The 24,629-nt window shown below is 42.6% G+C and overlaps 1 pseudogene; it reads right to left on the bottom strand.

The window, feature by feature from the left end:
* Positions 1 to 3,146: 3,146 nt before the first annotated feature.
* Positions 3,147 to 16,940, bottom strand: LOC113182615 (biotinidase-like; annotated as a pseudogene).
* Between the last annotated feature and the right edge of the window lie 7,689 nt (positions 16,941 to 24,629).

The raw sequence follows: 24,629 nt of genomic DNA, 5'->3' as shown, positions 1-24,629 counted from the left end.
TCTAGAAGAGTAAGTGGGACTAGAAATATTGTTTCAGACATTAGGGGAAAATACAATATGCCACATTGTCTTTCACCAATTCATTTTGGGGTACATGTGTGTATGTTTAAATCCTGTATTTATGTGAACAGTAGGTCTGAAATGAAATTTTTCAGGGGCTGGTATGATATAGGAGTCATACTGTGGTATGTTAATTGCAAAGGAATGAAATTCTTCACTTTTCAAGATTCATTTATAATGCCAAAATATTGGCTCTCCTTTTAAGCATATCTTTGTCTTCACAGTTCATCAATCCAATAATTTTCCTTACATACGTCAAACTCCCAGCATGGTTCACCCTCTCCCCATGCACAGCAGTTTAGATGAAAAGCATATTCAATTCAGAGGACACAACCCTCTTTGTTCTTTTGATGGTTGCTGAAAGATTCGGATTGCAACTGTTCTTTGAAGATGTGTATTTTTACTGAAAACAAATGCCTTTCTGTTATCTATGAATGTAAGGGTTTCTTCTTCTTTTGGTTTTGATGTGTCTATTCATCTTTTTAGAAACTGACACAGGACTATATTAAAAAACATTAAGCTTAAATTGGCTAATTCCAAAGAACTACTGTCTTTTTTTTTAATCTTGAATTGCTATTTATTATAAATTTTAACAAGTGCTATTTTTCTCTTAAGTTGCCATTCATTGCACTCCCTCTTGGTGCATTGAATGGTCTTGACTGGTCACGAGGTAAGACTTGGAGATGGGGTTTATGAAAACCCAACAGCATCCAGAGGAGTCATTTTAAATGACCATGTCATTCTCCTGATAAGCACCTCCAGTAGCTACCCAGATAGACCCAAACTCCTCCTCAGCCTGCAGGACCTGGGTGACACTGCCGCCTCCCTCCCCTGCAGTTGGAGTCTTGCTAGCCTTTGATGTTTTTAATTTTTTTAGTTCTTCAAACATGCCAAAACTGTATAGTTGATTGATACCAGTTCTGACTATTGACTGATATATAACCATTACAAAATTTAATGGTTTAAAACAATAATCACTTATTTAGTGACATATCTGTAAGTCGGGCAATATAAAGTGGGTAAGGCTTGTCCCTGACCCTCACCTTAGGCGGGGCAGTTCATCTGAGGCTGTGGGACTCAAGTTCACAAGGATTCATGCAGAAGCCTGATGAGTTGGCTCTGTTGTCAGTGAGGAGCTGACTGGGGCTGAGGGTTGGGGGCCATAGTTTCTTACCATGGGAGCTCCCACACATAGCCTACATTTCCTCAGAGCATAGTGTTCAGGTTCTACATGTAAAAGCCCTAGAGGACAGACTTGAATGGTTTGTGACCTAGCTTTGGAAGTCATACATCATCACTTCTGCTATATTCTGGTCTGTGAGGCAGTTGCAAAGCCCTGCCCAGGGTCAGGAAAACAGTGTAGACTTCCTCTTAATCAGGACTCTGGCAAAGTTCTAGAAGAGTAAATGGGACTGGAAATACTGAAATACTAGAAATACATTTGGAGAAAATACAATCTACCACAGTGTCTTTCACCAATTTCTTTTTGGGTATATGTGTGTATATTTAAACCCTGTGTTTATATGAACACTGTGTAACAAGCTCTCTATAAAGGTCTTTTCTTGTGTGAATACACACTCCACATTTGTAGCACAGTATTTAACACAGAGCTGATGCTTAATTTTCATACCTGTATACCTGAGTTGTTTTTTGTTGTTTAAAATAATTTTTTTAATTTGTTCTTTTTAGTTATATATATGACAGTAGAAGGCATTTTGACATATCATACATACATGGAGTATAACTTCCTATTCTTGTGGTTGTACACGATGTGGAGTTATACCAGTGGTATATTCACATATGAACATAGTAAAGTTATGCTCATTCTACTGTCTTTCCCATTCCCGTCCCCTTTCTCTTCCTCTCGCTTCCCTCTGTCCAATCTGATGAACCTCCACTCCTCCCTCCTCATCACCTAATGTGAGTCAGCATCCTCATATCAGAACAATCAGCCTTTGGGATTGGCTTATTTCACTTAGCATGATAGTCTCCAGTTATATATTCATGAGTTTTTGAAATTTGCAAAGATATCAGTAATTGGATCAACAATTTTCAAAGAATTAACACCCCTACAGTTATATCTTAAAATCACACTGTACATACCTTAGCACTTTTTTAATTTTTCAGGAATCACTTTAAAATCTTTTAAGTTCTTCCAGCTCCATTGTATGAATGTCATACTCAGAGAAAATGTAAAATTCTGGTCATCCACATCATCTAGGGAATAAGCAAGAAAGGTGATATCTTTGCTTTTAGCAGAGTGGTTATCTTCAGAAAACATTAGAACCCTAGGGTGACAGACTTGAGACTCATGTGAAAATTAGAAACCACATCTTGTCTTAGGGTGATTTGTTATGTGGGAATGGACAACAGAAGTCCTGACAAGGACATAAGGCTGAAGCAGGGAGAGTGGGCCCTCCTCTGCAGGAATAGCAGCCTCCACAGCAGTCCTCAAGCACCTCCATGCCACTTCTAGGCCTTTTTGCACAATACGACAATTTAGACTATTCTAACTTCATTTCTATCTATCTTGCCATTTGTAAAGCAACTTTGTTGACAAACCGTGTGTTCCTTCGTGATAATGTGAGCAGTTCTGAGTTTCACTGGGCATCAGGGTTACAGCTCATCACTGCCCCTCACTTCACAAGCTCCCAGCCAGCCCTCTTGTTAGCTGGTCTGAAATCAGGTGCCTGCTTCTAGTCCAGGGTACCGTGGCCAGAGGGTAGGTAAGGAATGGCCAGGTGCATTTCCCCTCAGCTGGGGCTATGTACAGTCTGGCCTTCTAGAGAGGCTGGCCAGTGCTGGGACTGGGAGAGGACATAGTTTTTACTTGATAGGGAGTAGGTATTTTAAGTGCAACATAATGCAGCTCATCGTGGCTCTCACTTCCTTTGTGAGAAAAATTGAGAGCCAGGCACAGCTGCACCTAATCAGAAACCACACGGACTAAGCTCCTTCCCCAAGTCTGATTCAACCAAAAATACACTTCATTTCCTGCCTCTGTGTTATGGTCAAGATTACCATTTGCTTCCTGAATTTTAGGCTCACAGTTCACAAAAGCATGTCACAACCGTTAGTCATTATTTCAGTATATTTTTTCCATGAAAATTACTTTATTCATTTTCCACTGTCCTGCACTTTGTTCTGCCATCTGGCAGCCACTTCTTTCACTTATAAAAATCACTGTGTACCACCATTATTTGATTTCCCCCTTATTTCAGTTTCATGAGCAGTTCATTATCATCAGGAGAAAACAACTTTAGAGACCACCCAGTCACCTTGCAATCCCAGTGACTTGTGATGCTGAGGCAGGAGGATCTTAATTTCAAGAGCATCCTCAGCAACTTAGTGAGAACCCCAGCAATTTAGTGAGGCCATCTCAGAATAGAGAGCCTGAGAGGAGAAAGGGGAAAAAAAAGCTCAGAGAAGGTGTGTGAACTTTGGGTGAAATATGGATCCAGCAAATGCTTGCAAGTTTCTTATTGAGTAAAGTAGTTCCACCAAATCTGTATTTAGGAGTGGCTTTTCTCAGGCTGAACAGAATCATCTTGACATAAAGCATTGATATGCATTTTTTAAATATTTGGGTCTCCCTAGGGTCTGGGGCAAGGAAGCAGAATAGACTTGGACTACCACATCCGGCCTGCCAGCTCACTTTTTCTGGCAGAGTCTGCACTGGGAGGGCAAGGGGGACAGTCATCTGTGGGAGAGGTCCTGTTCCTGCTCCTGCTCCAGGGGAACTTCCCAGGGCACAGGGATCCCAAGGCTTCCTTAGGAATTCTGAGTCATGCTGCTTATTTCCTGAAAACGTGACTCATTCCCGGCATTTTCAAGGGAGCAGTGAGTTAACAGGGCCTGGGGACGGCTTTGCTTCTTTCCCAGTTGGCATAGTCCATATGCATTCCGCACATGAGCAAAGAGGACACAAGAAGGTTTAAGTAAGTTGTCAAGGCCTACCCAGTGAAGACTGAACAGAGAGGCCATGCATTTAAACCCTGTCAGACTGATAGTATCCATGCTGTTAATTATCTAAAAACCAGATGAGGGTTTGGAAGACTACACAGCCAGAGAATGGGGAGAGAAATTCATATTTTATGTAAGTCTGTGTTTTTCTTTTGTTGTTGCACCAGGATTGAACCCAGGGGCTCTCAAAAATTGAGCCAATCCACAGCCCTTTTTTTTTATTTTGAGACAGGGTCTTACTAAGTTGCTGAGGCTGGCTTTGAACTTGTTATCCTTCTGCCTCAACCTCCCAAGCTGCTGGGATTACAACTGTGTGCCACCACACCCAGATCTAGCATATACTTTTTCTTTTAATTTCAGTTGTAGAAGGACACCTTTGTTTTTATGTGGTGCTGAAAATCAAACCCAGTGCAAGGCAAACGCTCTACTACTGAGCCACATCCTCAGCTCCCATGTACTGTTTTAATAAACAAACAAAAAAAGAGAGATAAAACTAAATAGCTACAACATTTATGAGGCAAATAAGACTAATCATCCATTCTGCACTTAAAATTTCATCTGCAACAGTTATGAGGCACAGAATAAAAATCCTTTAAAAATGCCTTTGAAACACTGCTTACAAATCATATAGAAATCAATGGCCTAAAAATGTTTTCACCATACTGAATATAATTTTGCATCTAGAACTAATATCCTGTGAAGCCCCTCTGCAGCTTCATGGGCACTCTAAAACCACCTGCTGAATGACTAAATGCTTGACCAAAGTGGGCTTACCTCCAGGGTAGTTCCTGACGCTTAAATTTATGGGGTGCTTTGCCTCCCTTCAAAGGAGACACCCTCTGTGGGACTGCAAAATAATGGAATTATACCAGCGTCACTGTGTCCTGCACAGTTGAACAGCTTTCCCAAAGCTAACATGCAATTTATGAAGGCCCCTGGAATCCCTGGATGAGATGTGCTGTGTGCTGTACAGAAAAATTGTTACTCATTCCTCCCCCTCACTGCACCTCTCTTCAACATTTTCCATTCCCCACCCCAGAATGCTGCACTTTCTCTCCAGTTATTCCAAGTTCTGCCTACACATTCATTTACTGACAGAAAAGCAGATGAGAGAAAAACTTTTCTATTTTTAAAAGCGGTTTCCAGTTCTGTGTTTCTGACGTTGCTGATGGCTCTGGCATTGCCATTTCACCTGGATAGAGTTCAGCTGACCAGAACAAAAAAGGTCCCCACAGCAGCACTCTCTTGCTCTTGAGAGTTTGTTTCTTACTTTAGAGACCATTCAAAGCTTGTGAAATATTTACACATCTGTGTGTCACTTGATCAAATAAAATATCAACTGATGTTTATTTTTTGTTTTGGCCTTAAAACCAATTGTGTACTGAGAGATGTGCTAGAGGAAGACGTGGCTTGAAGAGAAATGTTAATAGAAAATACCAGGGGCTGGGGTTGTGGCTCAGTGGTAGAGCACTTGCCTAGCATGTGTGAGGCACTAGGTTCAGTGTCTGGCACCGCATAAAAATAGAAAAACAAATAAAATAAAGGTATTGTGTCCATCTACAACTAAAAAAAAAAATTAGAAAATACCAGAAAACATCTCAAGCACTGGCATGTAGGAGGAAGAAGGGAACCTGCCTCTCCCACCTCTTCCCACAGTTCCCAGGTGGGATCTGGTGCCCCAGAAGTGGGCGGCAACCCCCAGGGGGAGGTGTTCCTGTGTACATGCTCTGGCCTGTGGAGGGGCGGGGCTGCCATGTGACAGCCAGGGCCCACTCACAAATCACACACTTGTCCTAGTTCTTCTCATACAACCGCCCATAGAGAACCACTGTCACCAGACCAGAGGACAGTCCTCACTTCTTCAGGAAAGAGTGGTCATTCTCCCAGCCAAGCTGGTCAGGGGATTCCAGGGTCATCCCTGAGGTCAGAAACAGAGGAAAGATATAGGAAGTGCTGAAGTTGCCCCACAGGTGAAACTCCAATATCCCAATGGCCTCTGTGATCTCCTGCCCACAGGTGTGGACGCCAAGACACCCACACTTGACCAGGGTGCACACTTGGATGTAGTAAGTGCCATTCACAGTGTGGAAGCCTTCAAAGACCCCCCAGGGCATACATCTCTTGGTACAGGGTGGGCCTGTCATATAGCAAATGGCAGCAGAGGCTGTTGGAGCAGACTTGGAGATAGCCTTCCTTTCCCCAGACGGGGACCAGGGTAAAGTTGTCATACATCATCTGAGAGTGAAAGGTGGGAGGATCGTCCATGTTCCACCTGGCGGCTTTGTAGTGGACTTTCTGAGCATCCTTTTCACAGTTTGTCTCACCTGACACGATTTTTAAAAACCTACCATGGGGGGCTGGGGATGTGGCTCAAGCGGTAGCGCGCTCGCCTGGCATGCGTGCGGCCCGGGTTCGATCCCCAGCGCCACATATAAAAAACAAAGATGTTGTGTCCACCGATAACTAAAAAAATAAATATTAAAATTCTCTTTCTCCCTCTCTCACTCTCTCTTAAAAAAAAAAAAAAAAAACTACCGTGGGAAGGGTCTGTTTTACCTGTTGCGTTCTCCATACCAGCAAGACCCAGTGGGTTTTTGGCTACCTGGGCAATGATAAGATGACCTTTGGGGCTTTCCATGTCATGGTACCAAAAGGACTTCAGAGGGGTGTTCATACCACTCACTCCCTGTCATTCCCAGAGATGGGTGGTGGATGTTGGCTGCCAGGACATTGACACCAAAGGCCAAATGGCAAAGGCTTTCTGAATCTCGATGGCCGCCAAGAGCGGGAGCTGGTTCATCCAGGCGCTCGAGTACACCACGTGCTTCACCTCTCAGCAGTCTGATGGCAGGGTCGAAGAACAGTATGTCAAAGCAGGTGAAGATGCAAACCTGCCAGCAAAGGGGGTATCAAAAGTGATGTGATCCACTTCAAGAGGGATATCAAAAGCTGCCTGAAGTAGAGGTTGTGTTTTCCGTAACAGTCAACAAGGGTTCCATTATTGCTGAAAATGACATTTGTGTTAAACTGGTATCTCCCATCATTTGGGCACCCTGGGTCATTGCTATGACATGGCTGTTTTGTCCCAAGGTTGGCCACTAAGAACATCTCTCCCCTGATGGCCATGCAACTCAGGCACTGGAGGACCTTGGAAGGGTGGGCGGAAAAGGGCATAAATGTGGATTTTAAATATTCTGCCTTTTATCTCATATTTTCAATAAAAAATTCTTCATTGGGTCCATAATATATAATAGCTCTCATAAGTCAATAGAAAAAAATCACCATTGAAAACATGCAAAGGAGATGAACAGGTGATTCAGGAAGAACAAAACAAACAACCAAGAAATAGCTGAAAAGAAGCTGAACCACTTGAGTTATAGGGAAATGCAAATTAAAATAACAATGACATATTATTTTTTACCTTCATTAGATTGGCAAAAATTCTAAAGGTCATACTATTTGCACTGACCAAAGGATGGGAAAACGGGCCTTACTATTATTGGGGATGGAAAGTGGAAAAACCTCTTTAGGGAGAAGTTTGGTACTTTTTTTTTTTTTAATTTTTATGTGGCTGAGTATTGAACCCAGTGCCTCACACGTGCTAGGCAAGTGCTCTGCCACTGATCCACAGCCCTAGCCCAATTTGGTACTCTTTAATTTAAAATTTGCACAGCCTTCAAGAAATGTCATTTCTAGGAATTTTATCTTACAGAAAAACTTCTATATGCTTACAAAAACTTTTACCTTTTTACTTCTATTTGGCTTGTTTAATAAGTTTATGTTCATGTATTTCTTGTGTAGATAATAAACGGTAAGATCCATTGATGGAAAATGCCTAATACCACCAGACAGTCTTTTAGCTGAATATAGCTCATGGAATTTGGGTTTGATTTTTCAGGTCCTTGGGTCTCCTTTAGATCTCAGTTAGCATGCTTGGCTTTCGGGTGCTAGCTTGGTTCATCTCTCCATGCCCTCAGCCTGCTGAAGAGGAAGACTAAGGTCCTCACGTACCTCTGTGTCATTGAAACAGTGGGGCTCCAGGCACAGGTTCCACTTGAATAGCTGGGGGAGATGGCATGAAGTCCAAAAATGGGTAAATGGACGTTCTTGTGAAGTTGAAGCAGTGGATGTCATCATCTGGAAACACTATGATCTGCACGCCCTGCAAGTCAGAACAGCACAGTGTAGTCTGGTATCAGACATCGAGAAGCACCACTTCATTCATTAGCTCACACCCTGGGCAACCACCGAGGCGTTAACTGTACCAGAGCCAGAGATACAGAGCTGGTGGCTGGACTTTCAACAGGGATCCTAGTGTTGGGGATGCTGGCTTGCTTAGTCCAACCCTAAAGGCACAAAGACAAAGTCCTCCAGGAACATGCATCACTTGTGCCTGAGTGTGTCAGGGAAGGAGGGTGAGTAAGCTGCTGAAGGAGCAGAATTTTACTCGGCAGGCCATTAGAAGGGGTCTTGAGTTCTCAGTGGTGAAATAGGAGGTGGAGCTGATTACAAAGGGCCTCAAACGTTGGACCCATTAACAGATGAGGTGCCTCTTTACTCCAGTAGTTCTCAACTTCATTCTGTTCTAAATCAGTCAGGGAACTGGGTTTGTTTCGTTTTGTTTTTGGTATTAGGGAATAAACCCAGGAGTGTTTAACCACTGAGCCACATCCCAGCCTTGTTATTTTTTGAGACAGGGTCTCACTAAGTTACTATGGGGCCTTGCTAAGTTGCTGAGGCTGGCTTTGAACTAGTGATCCTCCTGTCTCAGCCTCCCTAGTCACTGGGATTACAAGCAATTGGGGAACTTCTGAAAAACCAGTGATCCTGGGGCCTGCCCCTAAAAAGTCTGACTCAATTAACTATGGATGGGGTCCTGGCAACAGCGTTTGTTTAAAGGATCCCCAGGTGATTCTAATGTGCAGCCAAGGTTGGGACCAATGGGTAAGAGTCAAGTGTGTTGATTTCAACATGGAAATGAGGACTCACTTGAAATCTCAGTTCCCAACTGGGAATTAGTAGCCTCACATTAGGACTCTGGCACCTTACAGGCCTTCTCCCACACCTGGGGGCACCCTGAGTTCCCTGTGATGTCTGCAGCAACCTAACAAAATACAAACGGGTCAACCCTCAGCTCTCAGCACCAGGGCCTCATTCGGCTGTTGCTCTCCATTCACATGGATTAAAACATCAAGCCTAGGACTGGGGCTGGGGCTCAGCAGTAGAGCACTCACCTAGCACGTTCGAGGCCCTGGGTTCAATCCTCAGCACCACATAAAAATAAATAAGTAAAATAAAGGTATTGTGTCTAACTATAACTAAAAAATAAGTAAAAAATAAAAACATCAAGCCTAGAACACAGTCCCTGTGCAGAAGGTGGACAAGGTTGGTGGTTCTAGAAGGTGTGAAAATCTAACATAGCAAGCAAGTTTGAGACACTTATTTCTGAAGTGCACTGGAAACTGTTTTGTTTCCTGGTTATAAAAGCTTCAAAGTTTAACTGTAGAGAATTCAGAAAACAGAAAAATGAAGAACTTACAACCCTAGCCAGGGGCAGTGGTGCACACTTGTAATCCCAGTGACGCAGGAGGCTGACAAGTTCAGGAACAGCCTGGGCAACTTAGTGAGACCCTATCTAAACAAAAAGCGTGTGTGTGTGTACATAAGTATATGTGTACACACACATATCTCCATATCCATTTGTAATGTCCACATTAAGAGGACACCATACTTCCTCCTTTGTTATTGGATATTTGAATTGTTTCCAACTTTTTATGATAAAAAGAAAACTCTGGTGACCATCTGCATACAGCATACTCAAAACATTTACTTAATGAGGTTTATACACAAGTCTTAGAATCCTTGAATGTTTCTTTTTTTAAGTTTTTGCATTTTTTAACGTTTATTTTTTTAGTTGTAGTTGAACACAATACCTTTATTTTGCTTATTTATTTTTATGTGGTGCTGAGGATCGAACCCAGGGTCTCTCACATGTGAGGTGAGCACTCTACCATTGAGCCACAACCCCAGCCCAAATCCTTCAATGTTTCTTTAGAATGAAGTTTTATAAGTTAAATTTCTGGGTTAAAGAGTATGAAAAATTATATTTTTTTTCCTTTTTGGTGCTGTAGATCAAACCCAAGGCCTTTCACATGCAAGGCAAGCCCTCTGCTACTAAGCTATATCCCCAGTCCCAATTTTAAGTTCTTACCAACACACATTGTCAAATAGCTTTCCAGAAAGGTTACACTAAGGTATACGACCTGCAGCACAGTGAGACTGGCCATACCCTACCAGTTGATTGTATAAAGAAAAATTACTGCAATTTTAGAAGTAAAGCAAGATGAAGAATGAGTGCTTTTCCAAATTATACTGGAGTATTGATCAACAGGATCACTTAAGGCTTATTTATCTAGAGAATATACCACTATTAGTTAAAAAATGACCCCAGGGACTGGGGTTGTGGCTCAGTGGTAGAGTGCTTACCTAGTATGTGTGAGGCCCTGGGTTCTATCCTCGGCACTACATAAAAAGATAAATAAAACAAAGGTATTGTGTTCATCTACAACTAAAAAAAAAAAAGTTTTTAAAAAAGATGATCCCAGCAGCTAAGGCTGTGGCTCAGAGGTACAGCACTTGCCTGGCTGAGTGTGAGGCATTGGGTTTGATTCTCAGCACCCCATATACATAAGTATAATAAAAGTCTATCAACAACTAAAAAAACAATATTTTTTAAAAAGATCATCCCAAAGATTACAATTGTGTTGTCCTATATGATTTTAGTCAGTTTTGTATCTATTAGCAGATTCATTTCACTATTCCATGGGCTGCTGATAGATACATTTTCATTCCTCATATTCTCCTTCAAACTAGCTTTACCATGTTACTGGTTACTTCATTAGTTAATGAGTTAAATAAATACTTTGTTCATTTATATTTGCAGGCATGCTTTCGCTGGGCATGGTGGCACACATTGTAATCCCAGCAACTCAGGAGGCCGAGGCAGGAAGATCATATTTGAGGACAGCCTCTGCAACTTAGTAAGATCCTTTCTCAAAATAAAAATAAGGGCAAGGAACTTAGCTCAGTGGTAGAGCAACCCTGGGTTCAATCCCCTGTACAAAAAAAAAAAAAAAAAGTCATACTTTAACTTTTTAAAATTTATGTGTAAACAGATATTTTCCTTAAATTAAAATTTTGAGAGCACTGGATGGTTCCTTATGGATTTATATATACATACTAGATTAATACAAAAATTAAATTGCAATCCCTGAGTACACAGAAGCCAGGAATGAGGCTAGGAACTAAGCCTGAGCTGGGCAGAACTTTGGGTCTGATGTGACAAGCTGTCAGCACTCCTGATGAACATCACCAGCCATTTTCTGATGATAGACTTTGCTGAGATCAAGAATTCCCTCTAAGGAATGAAGGAAGGTCACCAACCCAAGTGCCTGACCAGCTAATCATCTGTAAACTCCTATTTTCCCGAGTGCCTCCGCGAAGAGAGCAACACTTCAGTTGGCTTGTTTAGGAACCTGTGCCCTTAAAGCAAATCTGATGGACAACTCTGACACATGCTCCCCATCAGTTTGTCTAAGCAGCTGCTTTAACACATGCAGCCATGTAGGGCAGCTGAGCGACCAGTGAGCACCAAACGGATCCTCTGATAGCTCCATCCCCACCCCTGGACCACTAATAATGCAATGGTGTCTTGCAGCCTGTGCAGTCTCCTCAAAACCATGGCACCAGTTTCCATTAAAACTGGAAAGCTGGGGAATCCTACTCACAATCTCTGGGATTCAGTGTGGCATCTGCTCAATGTCCCAGGACGGTCTTGGGAACAAGATGGAGAAGCAAGAGAGGGTGAAACTGAGGTGCTAGACTTAGTGCAGTGGAGCAAACACCTCCACCCAAGAAATGCTGCCCTTGACTGGATCGGGGGCAGCAGGTCATCTGTGGGCATGGCTGGGATTTTTTTTTTACACTGACTTCAGCAGAGACATAAATGAGGTATGTACCAAACGTGTGAATGACGTGAAGGAAACTGATATGTGGGAGGTCAAGTAAAGATTCCCTAAATCACCCTCAGGCTGGAATGATGACATTTAATGACATTAGTGTGAAGGCTTGCTCTTGTGCTCAATCAGCTTCCTAAGTACAGGAAGTAATGGCAGCACATGTGTCTGTGTGAGAGAAGGGCACAGGAGTTTTAGTTGACAGCAAGAGCTCTGTGAATCCACAGAGAGAAGTCACTGCCAAGTTTGCAGGGGACAAGGTCTGGAATGAGGAAGGTGAGAGTGTCCTGCAGCCTGTGCTGTCAGCCAGCAACTGGAGAGCAGCACACAGCTGTGAGCACAGGGCTGGAGTTGGAAGCCCCCAAGGAACTGGGAATAACAGCCTGGGGGTAAGATTCTGGGGGCCGTTGCAGCCAGTCTCAAAAGATGGCACTGTGGTAAGGGACTTGGGCTCTTCTCTTAGCTCCAGGACAGAACTGTGGTAGCCATTACAGTGCTACTCACTGAAAGGAAGGCCTATCCAGAAGTTCCCACCACTGGACGAGTGGACCTACGAACAGTGTGTTCTGGGCCCCTGAAGGTGTTCAAGGAGAAACAAGTCATTTGGGACAAAAAGCAGTGTGTCACCCATCAGAAGCTCCCTTACAATATCAGCTATGTGTACATACACATAAATATCCTGTGTGTGTTATAGCACAGGAGTTTACTTCCCCTGGAGGCAGAGCAGGGACTTCTGAAGCAACAGGACTTGGTCCAGGGTTAAAGCCCAATCTCCTCTGGTTATGGTTTTCCCAGAAGGGAATTGCTCACTTCTGACACTGACATTCCCCTCTGCCCTACAGGGCACCTCTACTCCATCCTCAGGCTTCCTGGCAGGAGGGGAATGAGGGCAAGCAGGAAGCCTTTAAAAAGGCTGGCACTGACCGGCCCTTTGTCTTGGAGTGAGCTCTGTCTGGGCAAAGGTGTCTGACTGTTCAGTCTGGCATAAGAGATGAAGTGAGCCCCAGATAATCTGCAGGCATCAAGTGGCAGTTCTTTGGACATTTGACTATTTCAGGTGAGCTGTGAAAGCCTCATAGTGTGGGAGTTTATTATAGTCAGCAATTTTCAAATTTTTCTGCATAAGAGAATCCCCAGGGAGCCTTAAAAAAATATTTCCCAGTGCCACGGTGGTACATGCCAGCTCCTCATGAGGTGAAAAGATCATAAGTTGAAGGCCTGTACAACTTAGTGAGATCCTGTCTCAAAAATTTTTTAAAATTGGCAGTGGTAGGGGGTTGGACTGAGGATACAGCTCAGTGGTAAAGCACCCCAGGTTCAATCCCCCAGTATTGAAAAATTTTTTTAAATAAATAAAATGCCCAGATCATACCCCATCCAGACCAATTATATAGCAGATTCTCAGGAGCCCAGGCACCCACATTTGTTAACTGGCCCAGGCATTCCTGTGCACAGCCATATGGAGAATCTGTGACTGAGCCCAGGGCTTCTCAAATTTGAGGGACAAAAGCATCGCCTGAGGATCTTGCTAAAATGCAGATTCTGATTTGGTGGGGCTTGAAATTCTGCATTTCTAACTGAGTGCTGCTGATGCCACTGGACCACGGACTATTATCCAAATAGCAAGACTCTAGCCACCTACATCAACTCAGGCTTACGTGGTGAAATGATTTCCACAGAGGTTATAGAAAGTGTAGGGTCACCCAGCCACTGCTCCAAGGTCAAAGCACACTTTGTTCTGTTCTGTGACAGGAGCCCAGGTAATAACAGGAGTGTTTCTTGCCTTCTGGGCTGCAGTCATCACTTGCTTTTCATAGATGTCGAGGTTCTGGTTCATGAGCTCCAAGGCCTGCTGGTGGGTGGTGAGAGCTAGAAGGTTGGGACTCAGGAATGAGTAGTGCTCATAAAGGGCTGCCATGTAATATTAAGCCCCTGGACTCCCAGGGCATTGACATAACAGATGAAGAAGAAAAGAGCAAGTTTCCTGCTGGCTCCAGACAAGATACAGGCCGTAAATCTGGAATGTAATGGGGCAAGGGAAAAACAGCTGAGTAAGGAATCCTGCCAAGAATCTAAGGTTTGCAGCTGTGATTTATTAGTCCCAGCAATTAAACTCACTCACATGATACTGTAGCTCAAAGAGTTTGTTTCATGTTCCTGAGGAGCGTGATTCTTTCCAAACACGTACCAAGCTACGTTTAAAATGGCTCTGTGTTCACAATCTCATTTTAGAACATTTCCAAAACAGACTTGATGTTTGCCATGATTTTATTACCCAGTGTTCAGCAAGGCTGTAATGTGTCACTACTTTGCTAGCTGTGCAGTTAAATTTTAAGCAATAGTAATTATTCTGTTTATTGGATATAACTCTGATGTATTTCATACTCCACCTCCTGCCCTCTGTACACACACACACACACACACACACACACACACACACACACTATCAGTCAAATATCTATACCAGCTATGATTGTCATGATGATCCTAATAATACAGCTCTGCTTTCCTAGCTGTAAAAACCAGAAATATTAAAATTCTCCCTTTGGTTAGTAATGAATACAATGGAAAATGCTCCCTTTAATCAGCACAACATTCTTTATTTGAGGCCAAGAAACAGCAGACTTCTACTTAAATGCCACTTGTACTCTCTGTTATGGATAGGCAAAAGGCAAAAAGCAGTCTCCTAATCAAAGCACAGCTTTGTTTTCCTCCTTGACTTAAGAAATGCTATCATACATACTCACTTGGAAATAAAATCCTTTTTAAAAATGCAATGATCAAATAGAATTTTCTAGAAAATAGACTAGAATGTTCTAAGAGGTAAATTCCATATTGTAGTTCCTACCATAAGAGACTAGAAGTGAATGACACTTCTCTGTGTTTCCCCACTCCTCCAAGAATAGGAATGTTTACTTCTAATAGTGTATGGTACTAAGCATTTTTAATTCTATCCTGAAAATCAGCCTGGCCTCCCAGCTCTAGCTCCTCCCTCCGCACACGGGTTGACCAGGTGGTATGCCATGGCCAGACCACCTGCCCTGTGGAGATGAGCTGGGGCTGACCAACTGTTCCAGAATCCAAATTAAACATCAAGGTAACAAAGACAAATCAAGGAATCATACTGCTGCCCTTTAAAAAAAAAAATAACGCCCTGTCCAAATCTCAACTCCTAATTCTAGTGTTTGCATTTGAGAACAAACTTTCTAGGTCATAATTTTTTTTTTATTTTTTTGTCCAAAGTTCCAGAAACAAATTATTTTCAGCAATAGAATATGACTAGGGATCCTCATCAGAATTCTTGCAAAATCTAATACTTCTCAGGATGAGAAGCATTCTCCCTCCCACCCCTGCCCCATCTCAAACTGTTACTTCTTTCCCCAGGGAATAAATGTACCATCCAAACACCAAATGCCAGCATTTGATGCCATTCATCTGGGACACTGTCAACAATGTTTTTGGATAAGAACAACGAGCCTTTGAGCAGTGTTTTTTAGTAGAAACAAAAGTATAATTGATAAGCTCTCTTATCTGAATTTTGTCTCTAAAGACAAGGAAGGAATAATTTAAAATGCCTCAAAAATCTATTTTCTATTCCATCTCTACTCTCATAATGATGACTGGGGAGTGGCTCTGGAGAGAACTTTCATCTTCAAAGTTATATTGACAGTATTTTTAAAGTGGAAGGCAATGGCCCCACCAGGAGACATGGAAACTGAGGCTGGGGTGGAGGCAGGTCAAGAGTTCCTGGGGCTCAGAGTGACATTCCCCCTTTCTCAACTGACAGTTCTGAACCACTCATTTAGGGACACAAAACATTTAAGAAATTTGTAATCCAGCAGCTGGGCACAGTGGTACATGCCTGCAATCTGAGCAACTTGGGAGACTGAGACAGAAAGATCATAAATTCAAGGCCAGCAAGTTTGTGAGACTCAGCAACATAGCAAGACCCTGTCTCAAAATGAAAAATAAATTTTTAAAAAGGGTTGGGGATGCACCTTTGTGGTAAAGTGCCCCTGGATTCAATCCCCAGTACAAAAGAAAGAAATTTAAAAATCTGTAATCCAGGAACATAAGGAAACTACCAAACCAGTAAGATATCACATTTCTTTCTATTTTGAGAAAATGAAATTTATATTATTTACAAAGGGAGCCTGGTAGGAGAGCAGTAAGTGGCAATCTGTGCGGGAACAAAGGTAGGTTGATAATAAGAGGTTATGCAGATTTTAACCAGGTATTCAGGCTTGAAAGATGGCAAGCTTAATAAGGTAGGAGAGAATGAATAATTACAATAAAAATAGGTACAACAGTTTGCTCTTCCCAAAGAGCGGTGAACCAGGAGACATTTTAACTAGAGCTGCAAATGCTGACTTGCCCTTTATTTGGCATCATATATATGTCCCAAGGGGGGGAAAAAAAGGAGCTGGGGCAAAGACTTTGAAGGGCTCAGCAGGCAACAAAAGTGGGGGCTGCTCAATTTTAAAGTGGCAGGATTGGAGGGGGCCGAGAAGACCCCCACACTTGACACAGGTTGCTCACAATAGTATGCACAGGTGGACTGGGGTATCTGACTCCCAGGGAACAAGGAGTTCTGGAGTCAGAGAGGTTTTGGAAATCAAGCAAATTGACTGATCTTTAGTGATGGTTAGGACCTGGATCCTAAAGCAAATGGTGACCAGAGGTGTGCCTGGCCTGACAAGGCAGTACAAAGTCTCCTTTATTGAAAGGCATTTGACAGGAGACTGAACTGCAGGGGGACCTGTATGGATACATAATTGAGGTGACGATGTGCTTGTCCTGTGTGAGCATGCTCTGCTCTCTGAGATGGAATCCTTGGCTAAAGATGTCCTGAAACCCACTGCCAGGAAGTGGCAGGGCCAGGAGGGCACTTGTTTCAGACATCTGCAATACCTGGCTCTGAGCCAGGCCCAGGTGTAGGCATGAGGGGATACAGCAGTGAACAGGTCCTCTCACAGAGCTCAGTCTACCCAGGGTGAGACCAAGCATGATGAGATAAACATATGAATGTCAGATGGTGACAAGCACAAAGCAGAAATAAAGGCAGAGAAGGAGTAGGGAGGGTGGGAGAATGGAAGGGGAAAATTTTAAACACTGAGTGGGAAAGGCCTTAATGAGATGGTGATGTTTGAGCAAAGATCTGAATGGAAGGCATTCAGGTTTCTGGAATAGGAGGTTCTGGTAGAGGGCCTGAGGCTGCAAGGACAGCAGTGAAGATGGGGTCAAGGAAACTTGGTGAACAGTGAATGCCAAATGGAACACAGAGAAATAATAGGACAGCCCACTGGCTTCCTAATCCCTCCCTGCATAGCCCTTGTCCTCCTCTAGATTGTCTCATTAGAAAAGCCAGTGAGAGCCAGAGAAAGCCTAGGTCAATCACAGTACCTCCTCATAATCTTCTAATGACTCCCACTTTTCCTACAGAGTAAAAGCCAAGGTCCTTGCAACATGCCAACAGGAAGTATCCAGTGGATGGAAGTGATTGACAGAGTTGGAGAAGATGCTGGACTGGCATCTTTAGGTGAGCAACTGATGTTTGCAAAGCATACAGCTCTGCTACTTGGTTCATAAGGAAAAGTTTTTTTCCAACACCAATCCTGATCAGGGAGGTTCTTTTGATCAAGGAAAAGAGAAATCAAAATTGAAATTACATAAAAATCTATTTCATAGGTATTTGGTAACATGTCAATCACTAGATATTTTTATATGTAAGGGACATTTTTCCCTACCTTGCTAAATGATTCATCTTGACAATTAGCTGTGTTTCCTTCCAAGCCACACTGTTACAATGGTGCCTTTTGCAATAAAAGAATTATTAAGTCATTCTTAATAAGACAATTTCAGAGGCAGGTATATACATTTAAAACATTATATATAGACCTATTAATCTTTGTAATAAAAGATCTTGTCACACTTTACTTGCCAGGTAGAATAAAGGTTCCATGGTTGGAAAGGGAAACAAGGAAAGGTAGCACAGGAAAGGTCAAATCCTGGAAAAACCCCGATGGACCTGCTAAGACATCAGGAACCTGCACAGTCTATGTGTAGCTGGCACAATGCCAAAAAACAAACAAACAAACAAACAAACAAAAAACTACAGTTTACTTTAAAAACTATCTTATTGGGTGCAGTAGTTCCCAGAGGCTTGGGAAGCTGAGCCAGAAGGATCTGAGTTCAAAGCCAGCCTCAGCAACAGTGAGGCACTAAGCAACTCAGTGAGACCTTGTCTCTAAATAAGATAGGGCTGGGGATGTGGCTCAGGGGTTGAGTGCCCCTAAGTTCAATCCCTGGTACCCCTCCCCACAAAAAAAAAACTATTATAAATTTTGTGATTTCCTCATCTAAGTTCTTTTATATAGGAAATAATGTCCATTACCACCTAATTTACTTAATCTGAATGTATAGAAGAGACCTTTTATTTCCCAGAAAGCTTTATAACTGCCTCTTGTTTTCTGGTTTTCCCATCTGAATATGCTGGTCATGAGCTTGTCTGTAACAGGCCAGCTTGGACAGCTTTATGCAGACTCCTCCACCAGCAAGACTTTTGACATCAAAGTTGGAAAGGTCAAATGTGAAGACTTGGGTGACTGGTAACTGATGATGATGATGATGTCAAAATCCAAGGCTGAGCACACAGGAACCATAAGTAAATTACCAAGCCACTGGGTTGAACTAATAAATTGTGCTTTCACTTAAAAAAAAATACAGCTTTTATCTTCAAAAAGGAGAATGATGTACAGAAGTAACTTTGTACTATGCCTTTAAGGCTAATTTCTACTGCATTAACTAGAATAATTTATCTTAAACTAAATAAACAATCAAAGGATCTTGAAATAGTAACTTAAATATCCCTCTTCTCAAGTGGGAAATTATCTTCATAATTTAAGGAAAATAAAATTTTTCCTGGGCTGGGGATGCAGCTCAGTGATAAAGCACTTGCCTAGATGTGCAAGGCCCTAGGTTCAATCCCCAAAATTGCAAACATTTTCTTAAAATTCCAAGGTATTTCACCAAAGGTTTTTTTGCCCATGGTAATTGGGTAAAAGTCATGGTCTTTTTCACATTATACAGACAGACAGAACCCCAGCTGTGTCAGCCAAGATTTCACAGGTTTGCTACTGCCACCCTGTGGATCAACTGAGTATTGCAATTCCAAGTGGGTATTTTAAGAATCACAATAGCAGAGCAAATTTTTTTTTGTTGTTCTTTTTGTTATACCCAACAGTATAGAGCACAGAGATTCTTAAGCAATAAATAGAAATTAAAAGAAGGAAATGAGGAAAAAAACCTAACACTTCATCTATCTTTTACAATAAGAAAACCAGAAACCATGTGCTTTTCCAAGATTTGGTTTCATGAAAGCTTTTATTATTCACCATATTCCACAATGACTACATCTTTTATTCACAACTTCTAAATTTATTGCAACTTCTTTTCTTATACTTGTAACAGTCCATAGAATGTGACTGGATTTAAAAAGTGATACTGATCACCTATATAGCACTGCTTAGGGAAATATGGCCAAGTTAAGCAATCTATACGAACAAAAGTTTGTATCAAAGTTACATTGCAATTTACATGCCATGTAAACTATTAACATCCATCCTTCCTTCCTTCCTTCCAAACTCAGGGGCATTCAACCACTGAGCCACATCCCCAGCCCTTTTTTGTATTTAATTTAGAGATAGGATATCTTTGAGTTGCTTAGGGTCTCACTAAGTTGCCCAGGCTGGTTTTGAGCTCACCATCCTCCTGCTCAGCCTCCAGAGCTGCTGCTGGGATTACAGATGTGCCATGCCGAGCAACATCCATTATTTCTGTTTATCTTCCTGACATGCAAAGCCATGAAAGCAGATGAGAAAATTCTATGTTCATGGTGAGAATGAGACTGGTCTCCTAGCTTCTAGTCCAGCCCTCCCACTACCTGTTGAAGAACTTTGGCAATTTATTGGTCAAATCTTAGGAGTCTTCAATGTAGGAGAAATAGAAATGCCAAGGTAGCACTCCTGAGGGAGATTCAGAGCAGGACAGGGGTCACCTGAAGGGAAAAAAAAAACCCTGAAGCAACTCAAGGGAAAAGAGTTTACCTTTAAAAAAAAAAGGTGATTTGAACAACAAACAGAAACAAGATGATATATTCAAAGAGCTAAGAGAAAGTACCTTGATACAGAATGGCCTTGTTCACCTCCCATATAAACCTCCTGCATAAAGAGGGTACTGCTTCTAATAAAACAACTTGAGTTAATTTGAAATAATAAGCCATCACCTAAAGGACAGATAGTATATAATGTTGACTTCCAGTACTAATACTTACCCCCAATTAAATCAAAGGGGAATCTGTAAATTATAGATATTGAAGTTATAACCTGTTACTCCCACTTTAAGGCTGGTGAAACTGGCCTGTGGATGTTTAAAACAAAAAACTTTGGAGACCAAAGACAAGGATGTAAAAGGACCAAGGAAAAAGCAGCCAACATTTTGTCCCTTACCTTCTAAGGTTGGCCAGGATCCAGAGAATGACAGGACCCCTCTCTGGGCCCTGAAACTCTGGTGAGTCACCCAATCTGCCAATCAGGGAGATTGAGAGGACCCTAGAAAACAGGAAGCCAACCAGTGCACATTCTGCAAAGAGAATCATTGGAGAGGGAAATGTCCTCCCTGATGCTTCCAAGAGAAGCTATGTATGGTCAACAAGACCCAGACCCATCCTGGAAGATGGCACCACTGGTAAAAGAAAGCTGAAAGAGCCAAGAAGCTTCACATATGTCCCCAAGAGTTATGTCTGAGGAATCTCAACTGACTCTTAAGAGTAGATAGGAACAAGATCAGTTTTGACCAACTTGGTCTTAAATACTCAGCAGGCGAGTATAACCTAAGCACAGTCCTTAAGATGTATACTTTTAAGCCCTACCAAAAATAAGTAAAGCTGGAGGCAATAAATCTTCCAGGGGAAGATTATCGTATCAGGGGAATAGGGTCCCTCTCTGCTGCTGGCAAATTGGGCACTCAGCAGTGGCTGCAGCCAGATCAGTCTTGGTGAGTGGAAGTCCATGCTGCTGAGCCCAGATGTAACCACCATCTCCGCCACCATGACCACTTTGTTCATGAGCCCACTTGGCAATGACAGGGGTGGCTAGGGAAAGAGGTTGACTGCTATCTACAGATCAGGTCATCCTATATACCTGATTATATTAAAGTCCTCCTCTGCTGAGAAACCTTTTGGGGGGCATTTACATGAGACACAGATATCTTCACATCCTTTGCCTGTTCAGAAAAGTCAATCCACATACCTCTTCCCAAAGTGTCCTTGTAACCAATTTTCCAATTATATTCTTTCTAGGTTCCTGACTAGCCAGCCAAACCATTGTCTAGGGGCCATGAATCAGTATATAGTTGCACATCTGGCCAATTTTCCTTCCAGCTAAAATGCACAACCAGATTCGCTACCCAAAGTTCTGCCCATTGTGAAGATTTCCCTTCACCACCATCCTTCAGGGTTGTTCCAGAGAGGGGAAGTAGTGCTGCAGTATACCCCATGAAGCCACAGGTTTATGCTGAGGGACATAAGGCACTGCAGCAGGAGTAGGAACTGTGGGCAATTGAGCCACTTCTTCATGCAACCTACTTGAGCCTTTGGGTCTGGCCATACCCAATCATGTGTGTACCACTTCCACTTGATGATAGAGTGCTGCTGTCTATGTTCAACTTTATAACATGGTGCATCCAATAACACCTAGTTCATGATGGGCACCTCAGGTCATGTAGTAACATGGTGGCCCATGGTCAAGTGTTCAGTTTCCACTATGACCCAGTAGCAGGCCAAGAGCTGTTTCTCAAAGGGAGAGTAGATGTCTGAAGATGATGGCAGGGCCTTGCTCCCAAAATCCCTAAGGCCTCCTCTGTGATTCACCTAAGGGAGCCTTCCAAAGGCTCCAGGCAGCATGCCTATCTGCCACTGACAACTCAAGTAACATTGGGTCTGCCAGATCATATGGCCCAAGTGGCAGAGCTGCCTGCATAGCACCCTGGAACTGTTGCTGAGCCTTCTCCTGTTCTGGACCCCACTCAAAACAAGAAGCCTTTCCAGTAATTCGGTAGATGGGCCGAAGTAACACACTTATGTGAGGAATGTGCTGCCTCCAAAATCCAAATAGTTCCACCAGGTATTATGCTTCTTTCTTATTTGTAGGAGAGGCCAGATGAAACAACTTATCCTTTACCTTAAAAGGGATATCTCTGCAGGCCCCATGCCACTGGACTCCTGGAAACTTTACTGAAGTTGAAGGCCCTTGAATTTTAGTGGGATTTATTTCCCATCCTCTGATACACAAATTCTCCACTAGCAATTTCAAAGTGGTTGCTACTTCTTGCTCAGTTGTTCCAATCAACATAATGTCATTGATATAATGCACCAATGTAATGTATTGAGGAAGAGGAAGGTGATCAAGATCTCTGCAAACTAAGCTGTGACACAATGCTGGAGAGTTGACATACCCCTCAGGAAGGACAGTGAAGGTATTCTGCTGGCCTTGCCAGCTGAAAGAAAATTGCTTCTGGTGGTCCTTATGTACAGGAATGGAGGAAAAAAGCATTTGCCAAATCAATAGCTGCATACCATATACCAGGAGATGCATTAATCTACTCAATCAAAGAAACCACACCTGGTACAGCAGCAGCGAATTGGAGTCACCACCTGATTAAGCTTACAATAGTCAACCCTCATTCTCCAAGACCCATCTGTATTCTGCACAGGCCAAATAGGAGATGCTGTGGGAATCACCACCCCTGCATCCTTCAAGTCCCTGATGGTGGCACTAATCTCTACAAATCCCTCCAGAAATGTGGTATTGCTTTTCACTCACTATTTTCCCAGGTATAGGCAACTCCAGAGGCTTCCATTTAGCCATTCCCACAATAATAGCCCTCACTCCAGAAATTAGAGAACCAATGTGGGAGTTTTGCCAGAGTTCTAAGTAAATCTATCCCAACTATATATTCCAGGATTGGGGAAATAACCTCAAAATGAGTTTGGGGGCCCACTGGACCCAAACTCCATTGATCATCTGACTTTCATAAGTCCCTACTTTTACTGGAAGGCCACAATGATGTTTCAGGCCTTCCAGAATCAATGTCAATTCAGAGCCTATGTCTGATAGTCCCCAAAAGGTCTGATCATTACCTTTTCCCCAATGCAGTTACCCTGGTAAAAGGCCTTAGGTCCCTTTGGGGAAGGATGGGAGAAAGATTAACAGCAAAGATTTTTGGTACTGTACCAGGGTCCTTCCTCAAGGGGACCTGGCCTCCTCTTCATTCAAGGGGTTTGGGATCTGTAAGTTGACTCAAATCTGGGAAGTGGTTGAGGGGCCATGATTCTCTGCTGTTATGATCCAGGCAGACTTTTGTACATTTGGAATTATTCTGCTTATAAATCAATTAAGAATTTGGTGGATTTCCCATCTATTTGCTTCTAGAAACACCAGAACATTTTGTTGATTTCTTCCCCTTTGCTGTCCACTATGGTAACTATGGCCACCCTGTCTTTTGTGATTGAGGGCTGCCACTTGGCCCCTTCCTCCCTGAGATCCAATTATTCCCATTGTATTTGAGTTTCCCAATTAATTGACTGCAGCTCCCACAGCAACTTCTGGCATGCAAAGAAGAGCAACAAAGGCTCTTCAAGGATGCTGGCGCTCCACTCACAAATGTGTTTCTTATAGTTTTGGTAAAGGGCACATCGTCTGGATGCTCCCAGTATAGAGGAGAAAGTCTTACATGACAGATTCATTCCAGCATTCCAATCTCTCTGAGCCTCTGAATTCCTTCATCAACAATAACCAAGGGATGTCAGGCATTCCAGCTCATTCATAGTAGGCCATCTTTGGATCCATACTTCAGCCAGTCAAACAAACTATTGGTAACTTTAACACTGTGAGCTATTACATTAAATCTAGAATCTCTGCTTAATAGGCCAATATCAATAAATTCAGCCTGACTTAATTTTATGTTCCTTCCACCATTATCCCACACCCTTAAATTCCATTCCCACACATGTTCCACAGACCTCTGCTTTATACATATTTATTTTAGTTGTGGTTGACACAATATCTTTATTTACTTATTTATTTTTTATATGGTACAGAGGATTGAACCCAGGGCCTCACACCTGCTAGGTGAGCACTCTACTAATGAGCCACAACCCCAGCCCCCAGACCTCTGCTTTTATGAATTAGAAAACTGAAGAAGTTCCTTTAGAGAGCAGGGTACCTCCTTGTGGGCCACACTCTGTACCTCACCTCTAGGGGCCTGCTTAGATTTGGATCTAGTTATAGCCTGGAGGCAAAAGTGAGTGGTGAGGCTGGATCCTGAGGAGTATCAACATTTTCAACTGAGCAACTGAATCACAGAAGGTTGTTACTGTTTCCATAGGCAACACAGGATTTATTCCCTCCAAGGGAGGTGAAGAAGCCAAAGCCACAGAGGGTGGGAGTAGGGATACCTCAGTCATGGTTAAGGGTGAGGACTTGACAACTTCTGGCAGAATAAACTCATCAGAATATGGTAGTTCTGGGGCTA

Source organism: Urocitellus parryii, chromosome 3 (genome assembly GCF_045843805.1).
Source record: "Urocitellus parryii isolate mUroPar1 chromosome 3, mUroPar1.hap1, whole genome shotgun sequence".
In the NCBI taxonomy this organism is placed as follows: domain Eukaryota; kingdom Metazoa; phylum Chordata; class Mammalia; order Rodentia; family Sciuridae; genus Urocitellus; species Urocitellus parryii.
This window is presented reverse-complemented; position numbering and strand designations above follow the sequence as displayed.